The sequence below is a fragment of the Canis aureus genome, chromosome 38 (assembly GCF_053574225.1).
Source record: "Canis aureus isolate CA01 chromosome 38, VMU_Caureus_v.1.0, whole genome shotgun sequence".
Classification (NCBI taxonomy): Eukaryota; Metazoa; Chordata; class Mammalia; order Carnivora; family Canidae; genus Canis; species Canis aureus.
Window position 1 is genome coordinate 16,283,078 of NC_135648.1, and position 21,083 is coordinate 16,304,160.

A 21,083-nucleotide genomic window follows, 5' to 3' on the forward strand; every position below is an offset into this window, starting at 1 on the left:
CTGCCTTAGATTCAGTGTGTGATCCCAGGGTCCTGGGATAGAGACCCACATCTGGCTCCCTGAGAGGAGCCTGCTGCTCCCTCTGCCTATGTCTCTGCCTCTCTATCTGTGTCTCTCATGAATAAATAAATAAAATATTTTTTAAAAGATACAAATATAATTCAGTTTTTTGTCTTTCTTTGACTTATTTCACTTGACATAATACTCTCTAGCTCCATCCACATTCTTGCAAATGACAAGGTTTCATTCTTTTTGATGGTTAATATTCCATTGTGTATATATATATATATATATATATATATATATATATACCATACATTCTTTATCTAATTTTCAGTTATGGGCATTCTGGTTCTTTCCATAATTTGGCTATCAATGATAATGCTGCTGTAAACATTGGGTGCACATTTCTTTTTGAATCAGTCTTTTTGCATCCTTTGAGTAAATAACTAGTAATGTAATTGTTAGATCATAGGGTAGTTCTATTTTTAACTTTTGAAGAACCTCCATACTGTTTTCCAGAATGGCTGCACCAATTTGCATTCTCACCAACAGTGTAACACTGTTGAGGGTTGCTAGAGAGGAGGTGGGTAGTGGAATGGGTTAAATGGGTGATGGGTATTAAGGAAGGCACTTTCTGTGATGAGCACTCAGTATTACGTAAGTGACAAATCACTAAATTCTACTCTTGAAACTAATATTATGTATTAACTAACTGGAATCTAGATAAAAACTTAAAACAAACAAATACAAATTCAAATTAAAAAAAACAAATATAATTATTACACAATTTTATATTGTAAATATAATTAAAAGACTCAACTATTATCCCAATAGTTCAAATTATCTTAAACATAGCAAACATGATAAATAAATGAAATTCTATATATGCACTGATTCTTTAAAAGATAAACAATTAATGGAATTGATTTTGTTCTCTTAAGTATTTATAAAGTAATTCTAAATGTTTTCTAGAGTTCAAAGTGCATGTATACTAAGGAATTAATCTAGAGTTGTTTTCTGGGGTCAGTAATGTGTAAGCACACCGGCAAGGAGAAAAGTATTTTTGGAGCAGGTTAAGTAATTGAAAAATAATACTAGGAGCTAATATCAGAGTGATAATAAGGTCCCTTTCATTTAAAAATTTAGAAAAAATGACTCTGTCTTAAGCAAAATGAAGAGCCACTGGAAGGCTTTCAGCAAAGGAATAATATGATCTAAGGTGTGTTTTAAAAGAATACGATGACTTCTTCATTGAGAATAACTTCTAAAGGAGCAGAAACAAGGATATCTGTTAGGAAACCAATCCAGGCTAGTAAGATGGCAATTCATATTTACCTGGCAGGAATAGTATCAGTCAAGGTAGACACAGGGAACAAACAGCAGTCTCAAATGCACTGAAGGAAACCTTTACCGAAAATTATTTGCTGGGCTAAAGGAAAGAAAGCTCCAGCAAGAAAGCTCCAGGAAGAAAATATCTACCCCACGCCTAAAAGCTCAAGGACAATAAGTGGGGAATGGAATACAGTGAAACTTCCAGCTGTAGAAAAAGGTCACTTTACAGGAGCTGTGCCCTTTTGATAGAGAAGCATAGCCATTTCTTACTGAAGAAGGAGCTGAGAATTAATACTCTAACCAATTTCTCCTCCCATCCTCTGTTCTCCTGCCAGTTCTCCTGCCAGTTATCCACTCTGAAGAAAATAAAGAAGTCAGAGGGCAACGTGTTTTTATACTTTTTTAAAGAATCTTTTGATGAGAGGATACAACATATGGCCCTTGTAGAGGTGAAAAACCAAACTCCTCGTTACTTCTAGTGCTAAACAAACAAAAATGTCAAGCAGAACCACAATAATGGTTGTACTTAGGTACAGGATAACAACAAGCTGGAATTATAGGGCCAGCTTATGTATGGCCAGTATGGTAGAGATAGGTGTGGTTCCTGGGTTCTCTGTGGATTGACTAATTTGAATAATTTCACAGGCTCTGTCCCTACTTGTCTGGCACCTGGCCCCCTGGGAATGCGGGCAGGTGCGTAGTGGCCCAATTAGGAATGTGTTTGGAGTGTGGATTTAGCTGCTTAAAGGAGAATTGGCTGGTCTCTCTATCAGGACTTCTAACCTGGGTCAAGACAGGATTAAATATAAACACATAGCATATTACACAGGGAACTTCCTTTGATATAATCTTTAAAGTTCAAGTCTGCAAGATATAGAGCAAGATGAAAAAAAAAAGTGGAAAGGAGAGTAAGAATTGAGAAGTGAGAGGATTCCAATATATGAAGCTAAAGAAAGATTTGATGACATATTAGATAGAGGATGTGAAATAAAGCAAGAGGTCAATGATGAACTCAATAATTTTTCTCCCAGGAATTAGATGTTCATATGAAGTTGCCATCAAAATGAGAGGATATTTGTCTGTGTGTGTCGGTGTGTATGTGTAGGAGTGGGTAAGATATGTTTGATGACCAAGATCAAAAATTACTCTTGAAATATGGATTTTGAAATATTTATTATTTAATTTTTTTAAATTTATTTATTAGTAAGAGGCACACACAGAGAGAAAGAGAGAGAGAGAGAGAGGCAGAGGGGGAAGTAGGGTCCTGCGAGGATAGCAAGATCACACCCCTGGTGGAAGGCAGATGCTCAGCCACTGAACCACCCAGGCATCCCTGAAATATTTATTAAACACATAGTGTCAACTGCCAACTAGGCAATTCAGTACATAGGTCTGGAGTTTGGGTGTACACTCTGTGCTGAAATTGTAAATTACCAGCATATTGATTTTTTTTTTTTTTTTTTACTTTCATAAACTAGATGGGATCATCAAAAGTGAAGTATGGATAAAAAAGAAAAGGCAATCAAGGACTGAGCCCTGAGATTGCCCACTGGGTGGGGGGGAGGGTGGAAGTGTTCACATTAGTAGATAAGGAGGAAAAGGAGAAAGAAATGATAGAGATTAGCAGCACTAGGAGAAAGAACACAAAATATAGTATCTTGAAAACCAAATGAGAGAAAAAGCATCAAGGAAGAGGAATTATAAATTAAAACAAAAATTGATAACTGATCATTGGAATTAGCAAAGTGGAAGTAATTGTTAAACTTTATAAGAACAATTGCATTAAATTCTGGAGTGTATGAAATACTGGTTTGGTGAGAGATCAAAAGAGAAGAGGAGAAGAATTAGAGAAAGGAGATAGATAACTCCTTTGTGTCTTTTTGCTTTTGAAAAGAAGAATCAGCTCAGGTCATGATCCCAGGATCTGGGATCGAGTTCGGCATCAGGCTCTCTGCATCAAGTAAGGAACCTGCTTCTCTCTCTGCCTATGTCTCTGCCTCTCTCTCTCAGTTTATGTCTCTCATGAATAAATAAGTAAATCTTAAAAAAATGAAAAGGAGAATCAAAAATAAAATGAGGTACTGATTAGTTGCTTAGTAGTTTGTTGGTTTTAAGATGAAAAAAATACTAGTATATAATTATATTGATGTTTATTAACCATCAAAGACAAAAAAGTTAAAATTTGGAATCGTGCTATTATATTTTTGGACTTTATGTTTTAGTTTTTATATTAGCTTTATTAGTAGCTTTTAGGAATACATGAGTATGTTTTTCCCCACTATATTTCCTTCATTACAGAAATTTATGCTGTGGCCAAAGTCCATTTTCACTAATCTTTATTAAATATAGGTAGAATGAATTAAATATCTATGCATAATATTTACAGAATCAGCTGAGATACTCTCTCTGAGTAAAACAGCGACTCCAAGTCTTTGCTCTCCACAACAATCTCAACGGGATTATGCTGCATAATTTTCATAAATTTTCATAAATGGGATAGTTTGGAATAGTTGAAATGCATACAGAAGGAGCCAATATTTCGTTTTACTCCATTTCCTATTATTGAATTGTGAGCTTGAGCAAATGATTTAATTATTCCAGTCTTAATTTCCTTTCTTTTAGAATGAGGTGAGCGGGACTATTTTAAACCTAAAACTTCTTGCAGTACTAAAATATAGATGATATGCCGTTATGTTATTTTAGAGAGGAGCCTAAAAGAAAATTATTTTTTTCAAATATTCAATTACGACTAACTGAAATGTTTAACAAAACTTAACAGAATATCAGTTTGTACAATATTTTTTTTGGAAATATCATTTCATATTTACCAAAACACAGCCTTCCTTCCAGGCAATTCAAAAATGTCTTCCCTCTCCAAATTTAATAACATATTGAATTTTTAAAGTAACTCATTCATTCAGTCAGTAAGAGAATGAATATTTAAAGAAAAAAAACTTCACTATTAAAGATCAAAGGAATAGGACAAAGCCTAATCACAGATGCACTGTTTTATCTAAGACAAAAGACACAGAAACACAAGAACAACAATTATGATTTCCATAAAATCTTGAATTGTGTGGCACAGAGAGCTACTGGATATTTAATAATGCATATTAACTTATAAAAGTATACAGATAAGGAAAGCTGATATATTTAAGTGTATAAAGGAATAAAAACAAAAAATAAGTCTGAATCTCTAGATTTTAAATTTGCTTGATGAATGTTTTCCTAAGGACTTCTATAATACCTGTAGATTTTTTTTTTTATAAATAATCCTGTCTTTATTGCATCTTACTGCAGTTCAAAGAATTTCTATAAGAATCCTATTATAAAGTGAAATGGCTCTTCATGATTGAACATATTTTCTTGATTCACTTTAGATGACTTATATCACCAGGAAATGTACAATTTATTTTATTTAAAGAGGGTTTCAAACTTTCATCTGAAGACTTGAATCATTATTTCTGCTCCTTTGAGGCAGTCATCTCTAAAATGGTAAACTGGTAAATACGATGTATCTGAGGCATCAAGCTGAAAAGCTTGTCAACAGAAACAAGACTTCCAACTCTTAAACTGTTCCAGTTCACTGATTGAATCCATGGACTAAGAACAATTTGGGCATAGGTCAGAGTACTGCTGTCATTTTTATAGCAAGTTCCACCACTGTGCTTACTCAGTATCTAGGAGAGATGGCCAGGGCTGCCTTGATATAAAGTGCATGTTGAAGAAAATGAGAGGTTTCATGGAGCTAAAAGTAGATTAGGGATGTGTCAATCTATCTGTTGGCACAAATAAAATAATTTCTATGTAGTGGATGATCTACTAACTATCTCAGAAAATGTGAGTTCTCAGAATAGCAGCAGGGTTGTAAGTACAATATGACCACAGGTATCAAAGAGAGAAATTGAAAAGTAATCTTTTATAGTACATCATAATGCCTTTATAAATAACTCTATAGGAGAGTGGAAAATCTGAAATCATATAAATGCACATATAACTATTAGGAAGGAGACATTTTGCTTTGCTTTATGTTTTCCTTAGGCTTATTGGACATAATCATATCTTCTCCAAAGTAATAAGTATAAGCACTTTACTGCATACATTTCAAAAGGGTTTATTGGCTTAAGAGCTTTTTCCTCCTCTACTGTAATTGTCACAGTTTTGAAAGATTTAAATTAGTGGTGATCACACTTGATTTCATATCTTGTAGAGTGACTTAATCCATACAGCCTCAGATCTCAATTCATAAAACTGGAGCTTTCTATTACCTACACTATTTGCAAGCACTGTGACCTTGAGCAAGTTGAATAAACCTCAGTCTTGCTTTTTTATCTATAGAAAGTGGATGATATGTGTATCCATTTGTTTTGGGTGAAAGGTGTCAAACAAAGGAAATATTTGTAAATAGTCAAATGTCGCACATAAGAACGTATAGAAATGTAGGATATGTGGTTATAACATCTGTTATACTCACTACTCCATAACCATCATCCCAGTTTTTACCACGTAAAAAAAAAAAATAACCTTAAGACATAGCAAAACTCTTCTTCTGTTAAAAATAGGTAAATTCCTTGCCAGCACCTGTGACTGAAACTCTCAGATAATAGCTCTAGAATAAATATTTGTATTAGCAGCAACAGTGTCCTCATTGTTAACTTCAATAGCAACAACACAAAGTTTACAATTTGATATACCTCTGAAACATAATTTTTATTTTCATCAGTCAAGGTGTATATTTATTTTTACAAGACACTCTGATCCTTTTTGACATTTAAACTTACTGAATGGGAGTTTAAAGAAAGCTTACTATATTTTATTTACATGATAATATTTTTAAAGATCTTATTTATTTATTGGAGACAGAGAGACAGAGATAGTGACAGAGATGGCAGGAGAGGGGAGGGAGAGAGAGAAGCAGACTCTCCCCTGAGTAGGGAGCCCAATGCAGGCTCAATCCCAGGATCCTATGATCATGACCTGAGCCCAAGGCAGACACTTAACTGATTGAGCTACCTAGATGCCCTCTATTTATAAGAAAACATATTTACAAGAAAATATCATAGAAAAAATTTTCTGCTCTAAATTATTTTGTGGATATGTGTTATTTTCATTCTTTAAAGGACAAGTTGGTAAAATATTGGTATAAATAGAATACTTTTTTCTTTAAAATATACTGGCATGTCTTTGTTTGGACTATAGGGTCCCTGAAGGTAGAAGCCATAAACTTTTACTTGTTTATGACATTTCCAGAGATGATAATTTCCTGGCTTGCAATAGAATTAATTAAAGAAGAATATTAAATACAAATAAGCAAATGTGGAAAGCAAAATGAGCCATTTAATGCATTTTTAAATTTTTCTTCTAATTATTAAGACACATATTCCTTGATGAACTGGCAGGAACCAAAAACTTACCCTCTTGCCATGAACTCTTGCCTAGCATGATGCCTGCCTCTTATGTTAAAATATTAAAACTTGTTTGGGTGCATTTTAAAAACTGTATATAACCACAGGCCTCATACTTCAAACAATGTTCCTTCTCATGCTTTTAATGGCAGCATACATTTTTCTAACGAAGTCCCCATAGTATCACCATCTGGGTCAACTCCACCAATTATGTGCTCTCAAGCATTGTGAAACACTTTAATTTCAGTGGCTATCTCATCAATATCTGTTTCCACACCAAACTCGATGGTCCATGAAGGTAGCACGACTTTTTGCACAATCTTTTTTAAATTTATTTTTAATTTTTAAAAAAAGATTTTATTTATTTATTCATGAGAGAGACACACACAGAGGCAGAGACATAGACAGAGAGAAAAGCAGGCTCCCAGCAGGGAGCCTGAGGTGGGACTCGATCCCAGAACCCCGGGATCATGACCTGAGCCGAAGGCAACATTCAACCACTGAGACACCCAGACACCCCTTTTTGCACAATCTTATTCTCAACATCTCTAAAGAATTTGTCAGTATGAGAACATCAATGAATATGATTGACCTACAGAATGAATGAATGAATGAATGAATGAATGAATGAAGTTAATTTATTCCAAAGTGCTGGGAGAATTATCCAACAAACAGAAAAATCTCCCTGTGAAGACAGCACATTATGTCACATTTATGCATTGGAGGGTTTCCCTTAGGACACAGTAGATACAAGGCCTCCAATGCATAAATATGTCATAATGTGCTGTCTTCACAGGGAACTTTTTCTATTTGTTGGAAAATTCTCTTAGACACTCTTCTTTTAGAATAAAGAATGAATGCTGTCTAGAAAACATTACGGGGGGGTATTCAGTGGGGTGCTGGTGTCGTACAAATCAACATAGTTTATTGAAGAGACTATTCACTTAATAGCAGCTCAAAGGCAGTTTTGTGATGCTACATTTGCCCTGTCAGAAAATATTGAAATGTCTGCTTCAGTCCCTGCTATTTTAAGCATTCTATCCTTGGCCTCCTAAAGGAAGAGTGCTTCCAGGATGGGGAGAGGACTGTTTTATAGCAGCTGTAAGTTAAATATCTGTAGAATGTGTCTGCCACTATCATTACCAGTCCTAGCAATAATAATTCCCTTTTTCTTGGCAAAAAAGATTTTTTTTCTTCTTTAGGTTAAAGGATAATAGTATTTTTTGTGATTGTAACTGAATGCTTAAACAAAGCTATTTTTGAGTTGCTGTTTTTTAACTGAAATAAAGGTGAAATTTTCTATAATGCATCAATATCTATCATTGTGCAACTTTCCACACTGAATGCATAAGAAAGTCATGGTGAGTTATGAATGATGACCACCTGCAAAGAAGTGATAAGACTGCATATTTTCACTCTTTTCTTGGCAGTATCCCTTTTCTATATTCTGACTTATGCCAAGTAACTGGAGTCGGTCAAATAGACAACAAGCTAATTTCCCTTTCTCAGTCCTCTCAATTTAAAATGCTTGCATTCTTCACAAGGAAATGTATCAATGTATCTGTCATTTAAAATGAATCACCTGACGGGCCTACAAAAATAGTGTAAGGGTAGTGTGGAATGAATTTCAAGATGATACAGGTTAATATATTCATCCTACTTTGTACTTTCCTAAGACATTTTTTTTTTTTTTTGGATTTCGCTAATTAGGTTTAATGGAGAGATGGTCAACAAAATAGTCAACTCTGTTGCCATCATGGTTATTAATTGGAGTCAGTAGAGATGAACATTCAACAAGTGATCAAAGGGTAAGCAAGATAACTTTCAACTGGGTTATAATCTATAAAAGAAATAAAAATTGTGATGTGATAATGTTTAACTAAGGAATGGGGAGTTGTTATTTAAAATGATGGCTAAAAGGTATTAAATAGTTGGCCTGATAGAAGAACAGAAGTGAGACTACCATAGCTGATGCAGAATGTGAGAAAGGAAGAATTAATATCACATGGTGATGAAGAGGTAGGAGGTAGACCAAACGGAACCTTATAGTATAGCATAAGCAAAATTTTAAAAGCCTGTATGCAGGGAAAAACTATAATCTGATTTGGGATTTATGATTGCTCTGTGGATAAATCATTTTAAGTGAAAGATATTGAAAGTAGGAGGCAAAAGGCTATTGCAATAACCAGAAAAAAATGATAGGGGTCGGTGCTAGGGAAATATTAGTCAAAATGGAGATTAGTAATCAAAAGTTGAGAAATATGTTCAAGGTTGTATCGATAGGATAAATTAGGGGATGAGGTAAGCAGGAACCAAGGTGCTGGTTTGAGCTCTAGGGTGTATAGTATTGCCATTCATTGAGAAAGATCACTGTGGAAGGAATGAATTTTGATTTTTAGGGATGATAATAAATAGCAGTTTATTATGACTACTTAGCATGCAAAGTAAAGCTATTTATTTATATTTAAATACACCAGGAAGGATGAGGGCCATGCCAAAGATACAGATTTCCAAAAATTTTAAATATGATTTCTACGATAAAACTGATTGAGATTACCCTGGGGAAAAGCTTGCACTGAGAAGATTGAAACAAGAATAAAAACTTGAGATTTAATTTTTTTTTCATTTCAAAATAACCTCAAACTTGCAAAAGGTTGCAAATAAAGTATAACAATTTTCACAAACTCTTCACCCTATCTCTAAAATGTTCATATCTTATAGCCACAGTACTAGCAAAGTACTAGCAAAGCCAGGGAACTAACATTGATATAATACCATTGATTAATATAGAGACCATAGTCATGTTTCACCAATTGTCTCACTCATGTCTTATTTCTGGACCTATTTAATACATTGCATAAAGATATCATGTCTTCCTAATCTCCTTTCACTCTTCATTTGCAAAAGAATCAGGAAGGACTCCATGAAGTAGTATGGATCAATTTCCAGATTATACATATTTAGTGAAAAGACCTAAGTTCAAAACTATCTATAATATATAAACTTGCATGTAAGAAAGAAAGAGAAACAAGCAAATGTGCATGTATCTGCTCATGTGTGAAAAAAAAACAAACAGGAAGAAGAAACCAGAAATTAAATGAGCCTACATAAATGTGTATGAATGAAGATAGTGGAAAAAAAAAGTGCCAAACATGGGAATGGGATTGCTATTATGTTTTATTATCGAAGAAACTTTACTGGTCTAAAGATTTCTGAGCAAGTAACATTTAATTTAAGAAGAATGATTAGTAGCACTTAGTTTCACAAAGTCTCTGTATATATTGTTAGTGACAGGAAAAGAAGAAAAAGCATTTACGACAGTAAGAGTGGCATAAATAACTTGGATGGGGGTTGTGGTGGATAAGAAAATTAAGTTTAAGATTTGATAAAAAGGTTTTTCAAAGTCTAGCGTGGCTAAGATGTACTATGCAAGTGTGAAAGTAGCACAAAGAAAACAGGAACTGAAGAGGTAAATATGCATGTGATCACTAAGAGCCTTTTCAATAAAATGTAACTAATAACTCATTTTCAAAGTGTGCACTTGGGAAAATACACAAAATTAGCAATGAAATGGCATGTGGGCACATACCATGAAGACAAATATGTGACATTAAAGCTAGTTCTGATTTGTTTAATTTTTCTTTCCTTTTCCTTTAAGGCATGCTCAAGAGCAAAAAGTATTTTATTGTAGAAAAGGAGTTCTGATTTCTTTGCATTTCATTATTGTGAAAACTAACATTCTTCAAGAAGAATGTAATTTACAACTTTCCATTTCATATTCCATAAAATGTGACAATTATTTTTATGGAGCTGACATTGAGAGTAAAATAAATAATGAATTCCAAAAGTAGTGGGAAACATAAACTGAGGCTGATTGGATATAAATGTCTGCTCTCCTTTAACTAATAGCAGTAATTGGGTTCAGATCACAATGAAACTAAGGAGACACAAGTAGCTTCATCTAACACCAGTTATAATATAAGACATACATATAATAATGACCTGGTCACATTCTCATGACTCTGGGGAACACCACCCCACCTGAAAATTTGGAATTACATTGTTTATGAGAGAGGATATTGAATACTTTACATTCCCAGGACTGAAGGTTAAAATAGGTAGATACTAGATAGACAGACAGACCGGTCAACATACTAACATACTTGCAATAGATTTATGAGAAAAATAGTAGCAAAAACACTGTAGCTTCTAACTTCTTCTTTGGCTCTCTCACTTGCTCTGGTGGAGTCTACCTTTCATGTCTCACTGCTGAGAGGGCAAAGAACTGCATTTTTCCCCATTCTTCCCCAAACCATGTATATATAAAGTATGTGTGTGTGTGTGTGTGTGTGTGTGTGTGTGTGTGTATATATATAATTTAATTTTGAAAGCAAAGTCTCCTGTAGTTGATCTTTGAGATATATAGATTAATGATCAACACCTTGATTGCATCCTTATGAAATATTTTGAACCTAAAGACTCAGCTAAGCCTTGCCTAAATTTCTGATTCATAGAAAGCTGAAATAAAAATAAAAAAGTTCATGGTATTAAGACACTAAGTTGTGGAATAATGTATTCCTTGGCAATAGAAAAATAACTCACAACATAATTTTGATATAAACAGCCAGATAATTGTAACAAATGCTGATGGGTAAAGAGATTGAATATAAAAAATATGAAACTATTATCCCCCATGGGAGAAAATCCAACTTCAGTATTTATTTGTAGCATTGGTAGAGTATTATTTTATTATCTCTGGTATATTTAGTAATGACAGAGTGTAAAAAGTATTCTGTTCAATTGATTATATAATTTTATGAGATTCTCATTTCTGTAATTTTAAAGAATTTATTCTTGGGGCAACTGGGTCACTCAGTAGTTCAGCATCTGCCTTTGGCTCAGGTTGTGATTCGAGGGTATTGAGTTGCACATCAGGCTCCCCCCAGGGAGTCTGCTTTTCCCTCTGCCTATGTCTCTGCCTCTCTCTGTGTGTCTCTCATGAATAAACAAATAAAATCTTAAAAAAAATAAAACTAAATGATATCATATAATATGCAGTCGTCTTTATTTAATATGTTTAGGATTCATCCATGCCATACAATGTCAGTGTATTCTCTCTTTCTCTCTCTATTTTTTCCCAATAACATTCTATTATAGAGATATAAAACATTGTTTTTACCTATTCACCAGTTGATAGACATAAGGACTATTATGTAAAATGCTGTTATAAACATTTATATGCATATCTTTCTGTGGACATATTTTCATTTCTCTTGAGTATATACCTAGGAATGGAATTTCTGTGTCATAGGATTACTTATGTTTAACATTTTGAGGAAGTATTTCTTTAAGTGGCCATAACCATTTTACACCAGCAATTAATTAGGGTTCTAATATTTCCACCATCACATTAATACTTGTTATTTCTGCCTTTTCAATTACAGAAAAATCAAAGAGTGATATAGGTGTGAAATAGTATTTCATTATGCTCTTGCTTTGCATTCTCCTATTGACTAATGATGTTGAGTATACTTTCATGTTTTTTATTGGACATTTATATATACCTTTTGGATAAATATCTGTTCAAATATTTTAATTGAGTTATTTGCCTGTTTATTATTGATTTGCAAAAGTCCTTCATGTATTATGGATATATGTTTCTTCTCAGCTATAGATTTTCACATATATTCTCTCATTTTTTGGGTTGGTACTCTCTGTAGCACAAAAGATTTTAATTTGCTGAAGCCCATTTTTTTTCTATTTTCATTTATGCTTTTTCTGTCATATCTAAGAAACCATTTCCTAACTACAGGTCACAAAGATTAAGTCCTATGTTTTGTACAACAGTGATATAGTTTTATGTCTTAAACTTAAGCCTATAATCCATTTTATGTCTGTAAATGTTGTGAATACTATATGTGTCTATCCAGCTGTTCCAGAATCATTTGTTAAAAAGAGTTTTTCTTCCCACTGCATTGGCTTGGAAGCCTTGTCAAAAATCAATGACTGAAAATGTGAGAGTTCATTTCTATACTCCCAATTCTATCCCTTTGGTATGTCTATTTTGACATCTGTGCCACACTATATTCATGACTATAGCTTTGCAGTAAGTTTTAAAATCTCTAGTATAATCTTAACCTCCATGGTGAAATTTGCTTTATTATTATTATCATTATTATTATTTAAGTAGGTTTCATGGCCATATGGAACCCAACATGAGGCTTGAACTCATGACCCTGAGATCAAGACCTGAGCTGAGATCAAGAGTTGGATGCTTACCCAACTGAGTCACCCAGGCACCCCTAAAATATGCTATTATTATAAATATTATATGTTATTTTAGTTATGATTTTATTTCCCGTATTTTTAAAGTACATATCCTCTTATTTAAAAGTCTAGTTAGCCCCATTTCTATTTCTTCATTTGTATATTTTATTTTTGTTGAATATGTTTCACTTCTGTCTTGAATTGTACTTCAACAAATGCTTTATACCTTTTTTCATTACACTTTTATGAGCAATTTATATTGCATGGGATCCTTAATGATACATGGTGTGCACAAGACTTCTTGTTTGATAGTTGGTTCTGCCATAATCTTACTGAAATCACTTGCTCTGATCCTGACCTCCTTGGTATTATAAACGTGAGCACTTCACCCAGGATCTGGAATAAAAATAATACTAGGGATGTATGGTTCTCCTCCAGGTTATTATCCCCAGCAATTGAGAAGATAATGTTTTAGTATTCCACCCTCAAAGGGTCATCACTCTCTGGCTTTTAACATTATGCAGTTGCAGAGATATAGATACCTACTTTATGTGTTGCCTTGATTCATTAACTCTGGAGACAAAACCGCAAGCCATACATCATTTATGTTTCCCTAGGTTTCACACTTTTTAACTCTTTCCTTCATTTCTGGCACCATAATACTTTCTTACCTTTAATACTAGTAATCTTTTACCCATCATAATTTAAGTTTATTAATAAAATTCATATAATTAAAGATGATCTGCAGTAAAAATTCAAATAAATAGACATTCTTTACATATCATTAACTATGAAAGAAAAAAAATGAGTTAACTGAATAACTCTCTCTTGCTAGGCCAAATATTTTAGACATGGAATAAGCAGTCATCGGTCTTTTTTTTTCTTCCCATTTTTCTTTTGTCTAATTAATAAAATGTAAAAATTAAGTCTTCAACTTTCATAATAGCATATTGCCTGTGTATGTGTGTCTTAAATTGTCTTCTAAAAGTAGTTTTCATTACTGTGAGAGGGCAAAAAGAGAATAGAGATGATTATGGAACATCATTTCTTTTATGAGAGACAAATCAATCTTTTTCTTTAAGAGAAAAAAATCAGGTAAAAGATAATCTGACCTTACAAGAAACTTCACAAATAATTTTAGTTACAGAAAATATAGATAAATTAGTAGGGATATTTATCTTTGATAATGTGTCCTCAACAGGACATCATCTGTCCATCCAGTTTTCTTCCTATGTTTACAATATTTTATATTATGGGACTTGCAACATATGCATTAATTATAGCACAGAAACAGCTGTAGGCCACAATAATCATCAATTACCTCAAGCAGCAGAATTGTCTAGCTCAAAGCTGCAAGACTATGTCAGGAGAGAATCACTTTTACTTTACAAGGCAGAACGAAGCCTTGGGGAGAAAGAAAGAACATTTTGCTAAGAGAGCAAAAGTATGTCAAATTATGGGTCATTATTTGCTCAAATTTGTTTATAAAACGAAGTAGCTTTTTCTGGCCTACCGAAACACTAACACCACTTCTCTATTTGAAACCACATATCTCAATTGATGCTCCAACAAATCTACTTACTCTGCTCAAATTGTCTGATCTCATAATCATGACCATCTTCATTTAGTCTTACTGGCCGTGGCTACCAATAATCTCACATTGGAGTTCTATAGCTTCTGCTGCTTCAGGTAATTAAAGATACAATAATGACATTTTCTACATATCTTAGATCATTTTATAGGTCTTGGCTCTCTGATGCAAATTCCCTAAAGCATGAAATTATGTGCAATTAATTTTTCATGCCTCTTGAGAACTAATGTAGTAATTTGCAAATAATAGTTATTTTATCCAATAGTTGATAATTGAGTGAATATTCCTCCTTTTTGGAAAAAAAAAAGTGGAGGTCTTATATTTAGAATCTAAAGAGTCAGTAGCTGCTTTTGCTGTGAGTAAAGAGTAAACTTCAAACCTATATTAAATCATTAACTTTTTCATTTTTTCCCAGTATATTTAATTTCATTTTCCAAGTTTTGATGTCAGCATATAGAAATATAATTGATTTTTTAAAATTTTCCATCAATTACAGGCATATCTTATTTTATGGTACTTTGCTTTATTATGCTTCACAAATACTGAGTTTTCTTACAGATTTAAAGTTTGTGGAAACCCTTACATTAAGCAAATCTACTGGTACCATTTTTCCAACAGCATTTGTTCACTACATGTCTCTGTGTTACCTTTTGGCAATTCTTGCAATATTTTACAACTTTTAAATTATTACTATTTTTGTTATGGTTATCTATGATCAGGAATTATAACTCCTGAAAGCTTAGACAATGGTTACCATTTTTTAGCAATAAAGCATTTTTAGCTAATGTCTGTACATTGCTTTTTTATCCATAATGCTATTGCATAGCTAATAGAATATAGTATAGTGTAAACATAACTTAAATGCACTGGGAAACCAAAAATTCATTTGAATCACTTTATTGATATTTGTTATATTGTGTCGATCTAGAACTAAACCTGCAATGTCTCCAAGGTATACCTGTATATAGCTTTGCTGAAATCGTTAGTTTTAATAGATATTTTATTGACTCCTTAGGATTTCTACAAATGTGTTTGTGGAGAAAAAGAGCACTCAGGAGCAGAGAGTGTGGGTAGGAGGGGCAGAAGGAGAGGGAGGGAGAGAATCTTAACCAGGCTTCAGGCCTCCCACAGAACCTGATGTGGGGCTTAATCTCACTAGCCTGAGATCCTGACCTGAGCCAAAATCAAGGGTCAGATGCTTAACGGACTGAGCCACTCAGGAGCCTCCACAGGTAAACTTTATTCAGTTTTCCGTTCCTTTCTTGCCAATAGTTTTTAATATGAAAACCTGTTAAAATTTTAAATGTTTTTTTCTGCATCATTTACTAGTCTCGTTACTTTAATCTGTTATATGTTGAATTATTTTGACGGACTTTAAAATGTGAAAATAAGCTTGCATTTTTTGCACAAACCCACGCGGTCACAAATATTATCTAGTTTACTTACTGCCAAAATCAATATAACAACATTGCATAACTTTTATTTCTATGCTAATGAGGCATACTGATACATATTTAACTTATAATATCCTTCTTTGGTTTTGGAATCTGGAAGATGCTAGCCTTGTAAAATGGGTAAGGAAGCCCTCCTTTTTCCTCTATATCTGAAAGAATTTATACAGCATTGAATATTTAAATATTTGATAGAATTCAACAATGAAGGTATCTGTACCAATAGTTTTATTTGGGGAATGTTTTAAAATTTAAAATTCAATTTTAAGTATATACAGAGTTATTCCGAGCAACTGTATTCAGCTGGTGGCTTGGTTGGGGTTGACTGATCTTTTGTAATGTCAATCACAACCTTGTGGCCACAGCTGGGATATTCCAAATGATGGGTTCTCTCTTACATGTTCTCTCACCTTGGGCTACTTCACAGTGTGATGACTTCATGGTTTCAACAGAATGATGGTAAAAGCTTTAGGGTTTTTTGATGTTTAGAATCCAAAGTCACACAATCATATATTTGTGCAATTAGAGAAATTCATGTCACAAGATCTGAACATGTTTAAGGAGCAGAAATATAGTGACTATTTTCTGTCAGTGGGAGTTCAGCAAAGGATCTGACCATATTTATTTTTAACAGTCTGCTCTTTGATCATATTTCTAATGCACATGTGAACTAAATTCAAATCTTATCAATACCCACAAAAAACTCAACTGATTATGGTGTTTGGCTCAAGGATCTTGTGTTTGCATTGAGCCTGAACACAAAGAAAGCCCCCATTTTGGCTCATCTTGACTCCTAGTCTTGTAAATAAAGAGATAATTTATATTCTTCTTATTTCATCATAGTCATTTCAATTATGTGAAAAACAGGAAGCACATAACCCTAACTGAATGGTGGCTATACCGAATTTCCAGTCACTCACATGCCACCAATTCTCAATTCTGGGTACAGTGACTATCCCTGAGTTAGGTACAGTTCTGCTCTCTGAGTGTGGTTTCATAATAATTTATTTTTCTCTGCTCTTGATTCCACCTTTGGAAAGGTCTTTCCTGTACAATGAGAAATACCCGATGTTTACATTTGAAATCTTACTAAGACTCCCTTTTGTCTATAGAAAATCAAGTTCCTTTTAGCTAAATCTGAATCAAATCTCTTAATAAGTTTGTGTCTTTCTTAGAAATTTTATTGTGCCTCAATGCATGACCCTTAAAGTCACTTCCATAACTGTTCTCAGCATAGATCATGGCTGTTTGGGGTAGAGTGTCAGATTGCTGAGAGAAAAAGCCCTTAGGATTCTGAGAATCACTTGTATCTGGCTGAGTGAGCCCCAGGCATCTTTTTAAATCTCCCTGAAATATTAACAAAAGTCTTGCAATCATACCCTTAATTTGATCTTCACCTTAAGGCTATTTTAGACTTGAATATTTTCCTGGCTTGAAAGCCTAGGCATTGCAACAGTTTTATTTTATAACATCATATTTTTGTCTCTCAATATATTCTCTAAATTCCATTTATACACTAAAGTTTATCCTTTTGTTCATAACTCTCTTTCCATATCTTATTATATGCAAGTAAATGACAAAACCAGTTGACATTTCCAACATTCTGCCTGGAAATCATCTTAATCAGATTCACAACTTCATTAGTATGTCCTCCATCTTTCAAGCTACCAGACAATTTTGTTCTCCAGTACAAAATATTCATTAGCACTTTCAGCCTCTAATTGCAATTTCCTTATTCCTTGTACAGTTTCAATTAAAAGTCTTCTCACCACCCTTTTGAGTTCCTGAGACTAACCGATGCCAACACCACATATTTTAGGTTTTTGTTATTGCAGCATGCTGTAGAATAAATCACTTCATACCTGATGGCTCAAAATGCCAATGTTTTGTTGTTTCTTGCAACTTTGGGGCTAGGCAGTTTGTCTAGTATTTTTTTTTTTGTTGTACCTTAAAGGTGTTTATCTAGCTTGCTGAGTCTCATTGGGAAATGCTCAGTCACCGTTACTTCAAATATTGCTTCTGATCTATCCTCTTGTGAGATTAAAATTTCTTGTATATTAGATATTTTGACCAAGTATTACATGTCTCTTACAGTGTATTCTTTTTCCCCTGATTCCTTTTCTCTTGGACAATTGTCCCTGTCTTCAAAATGCCTGAAATCCATAGTTTTTTGTGTTCTGCAAGTTCTAGCATCCATCTTATTAATTGCTGATATTGCATTTAGGTTATGGAGAAGTGTTCATTTCACCTTTTTATAGGTTCAGATCAGTGTTAAAATTCTACATATTTACCTCTATTTTATACTTTTTTCCCTCTATTTAAACACATTGATTATAATATATTGAAGCCTTATTTACTAACTTCAATACCTTGATGATGTCTGGGAATGATTTTATCATTGACTATTTTCCCTTTAAGGCCATATTTACCTATCTTTCATGTCATATTTTTATTGTGTATTGGCCCTTGCAGATAATCATTATAAAATTTTTTGATTATGTCATATTGCTCTAAAACATGTTCTTTTCTAGCAAGTTGTTAAACTACTTTAGATCACTGTGACACTGTCAAGGCTCTGTGGTTTTAGTCTTTGTTAGTATAGATTTGTTTTAGTTTTCCCCTTAATCATAGACCTAGCCTTTATTTCTAAGATACGGTTCTTGTGATGGCTAACATGTGTCAGCTTGACTGGGCTATGGGGTGCCCAGATATTTGGTTAAACATTATTTCTGGGCGTCTCTATGAAGGTGCTTCTGGATGACATTAACATTTGACCCAGAAGACTGAATGTCTCTTGGAGCACTGAACATGTGTGGTTTGTGGTTTTCACAAAGGAACTGGGAAAAATAATTATACAGATTTCAAGGGGATTTCTTTTTGCTGCTATCTTTTCTTTAGAAATTTGCCCCCAGAAGAAATGGGTAGGAAATATCAGAAAGGGAGACAGAACATGAAGACTCCTAACTCTGGGAAACGAACTAGGGGTGGTGGAAGGGGAGGAGGGCAGGGGGTGGGGGGTGATGGGCACTGAGCAGGGCACTTGATGGGATGAGCACTGGGTGTTAATCTGTATGTTGGCAAATTGAACACCAATAAAAAATAAATTTATTATTAAAAAAATAAAAGTAAAAAAAAAATTTTCCCTCAGATTCTAGCTATGTATGCAATTCAAATGCAATTCAAAAATTATAGTATCATTCTTTACCCAGTAATAGTGCTACCCTCTGTTTTTCCACTATTTCCCTGTACCACTGTTAGGTCACACCTGTGAGAAAATGGGATTTCCAAGTTAGAATTGATTATTAGTTATGTTATTAATCGGATAATAAATAATTTTTATAACCTATGTAATTTCTCAACAATCCACTTAAAAAAAAAGTTAAGACATTTGTTTTGTAGTAAGGAATTGTCCTCAATCAAAGAAAGATTTAGCCTTACTTCCAGATCCCAGGAGGTATACTTTAGACCCTTGGAGTTTCCTCACAGACAGAGGTGACTCTGTTATTCATAGTAGGCACCTTATGTCACACCTGATAATTTATGCTAAGGTAGGTAACTCATACTGAGCTTTCCAGGCATGTAATGCCATTTCAACCCCTGGAATGTGGGGGAGCTTGAGACTGAATTCAACCACGTGGTAAACAAATCAATTAATCATAAAATTCAATAAAAACTCTGGATCTCAAAGCTTGGATGAGCTTTCCTGATTACCAATACTCTGTGCATATTACCGCGCAGTATGTCTGGAGGAAGGGAATACTATCCATGACTTCATGGGACAGGATGTTTGGTCTCCTCCTAGAGTCTTCCCTATGTATTTCTTCTTTTGGCTGGTTCTAATTTATATCTTTTCTCTGTAATAAATACATCCATGAGAATAGTAAGTTCAGTAAGTACTTTGAATCTTTTAGCAAATAATCAAATCGGTATGTGATTCTGGGAACCCCTTGCATTTGCTTTTGCTTTGAAAAGTTTTGAACAGATTTAGCAGTGTGGCTAATTGCCATATAATGAGTCAGAATAATATCGTAGCATAATATTACCAATATGCAGGTCTTGAAATCTATATGCAGAAAAATTACCCTCCAAAAGTGAAGAAAAAATAAAGAATTTCTAAGACATACAAAAACTGTGAGAAATCACCAGCAGACTAGCCCTATAAGAAATATTAAAATAAGTTCTTCAAGGAGGAAAAATAAAGTGCATATATTCTATATATATCAGAAACTTGGACTTATACAAAGAAAAAAGAGTATTAGAGAAGGAATAAATAAAAGTGAAATTGACCTAAAGCATAACTATTTAAAGTGACAACAGTAATAATGACAACAGTAGTAATATTGGGTAATTGTAATATGGATACATTAAGTAAATAACATCAATGAATGTCAGAGTGATAGGGATAATATTGAAATACTCTGCTACAAAGAATCTGTGCTACACATAAAGTAGTATAATATTATTGGAAGGTAGTCTTAGGTTATTTACAAATGTAGATTTGTAGATTTGAATCTCAAAGGCAACCACTAATTTTTTTAAAAAAGACATATAGATATCTTAAATATAGAATATATTTAATATTATATATTAAATATATTAATATATATAGAAAATAGAACCATATCAAATGCCCATTTAAATCTACAGAAGAGAGAAAGAGGGGAAGAGAACCAACAGAGAACAATTGCAAAACGATAGGAAACAATTACAAACAGGGTAGATATTAATCCAAATATATTCAGAATCTCTTCAAAAGTTAAGTCTATACACATAATTTAAAATACAGCAAATATTAGAAAATATTTTAAAAAGACACAGCTATATATTCTCTATAGTAAACTTACTGTACTATAAAGACAAAGACATACTATATGTAAAACAAAAACAGAGAAAGATACACCATGCTAATACTAATCAAAAGAAATCTAAAATAGCAACATTAAATGCACACAAAGCATTGTTCTGAAAGCAAGGAAAATTATCAAGGTAAAAGAGGGTATATACATAAGTTTCTTGGATTATATGCACAAGACA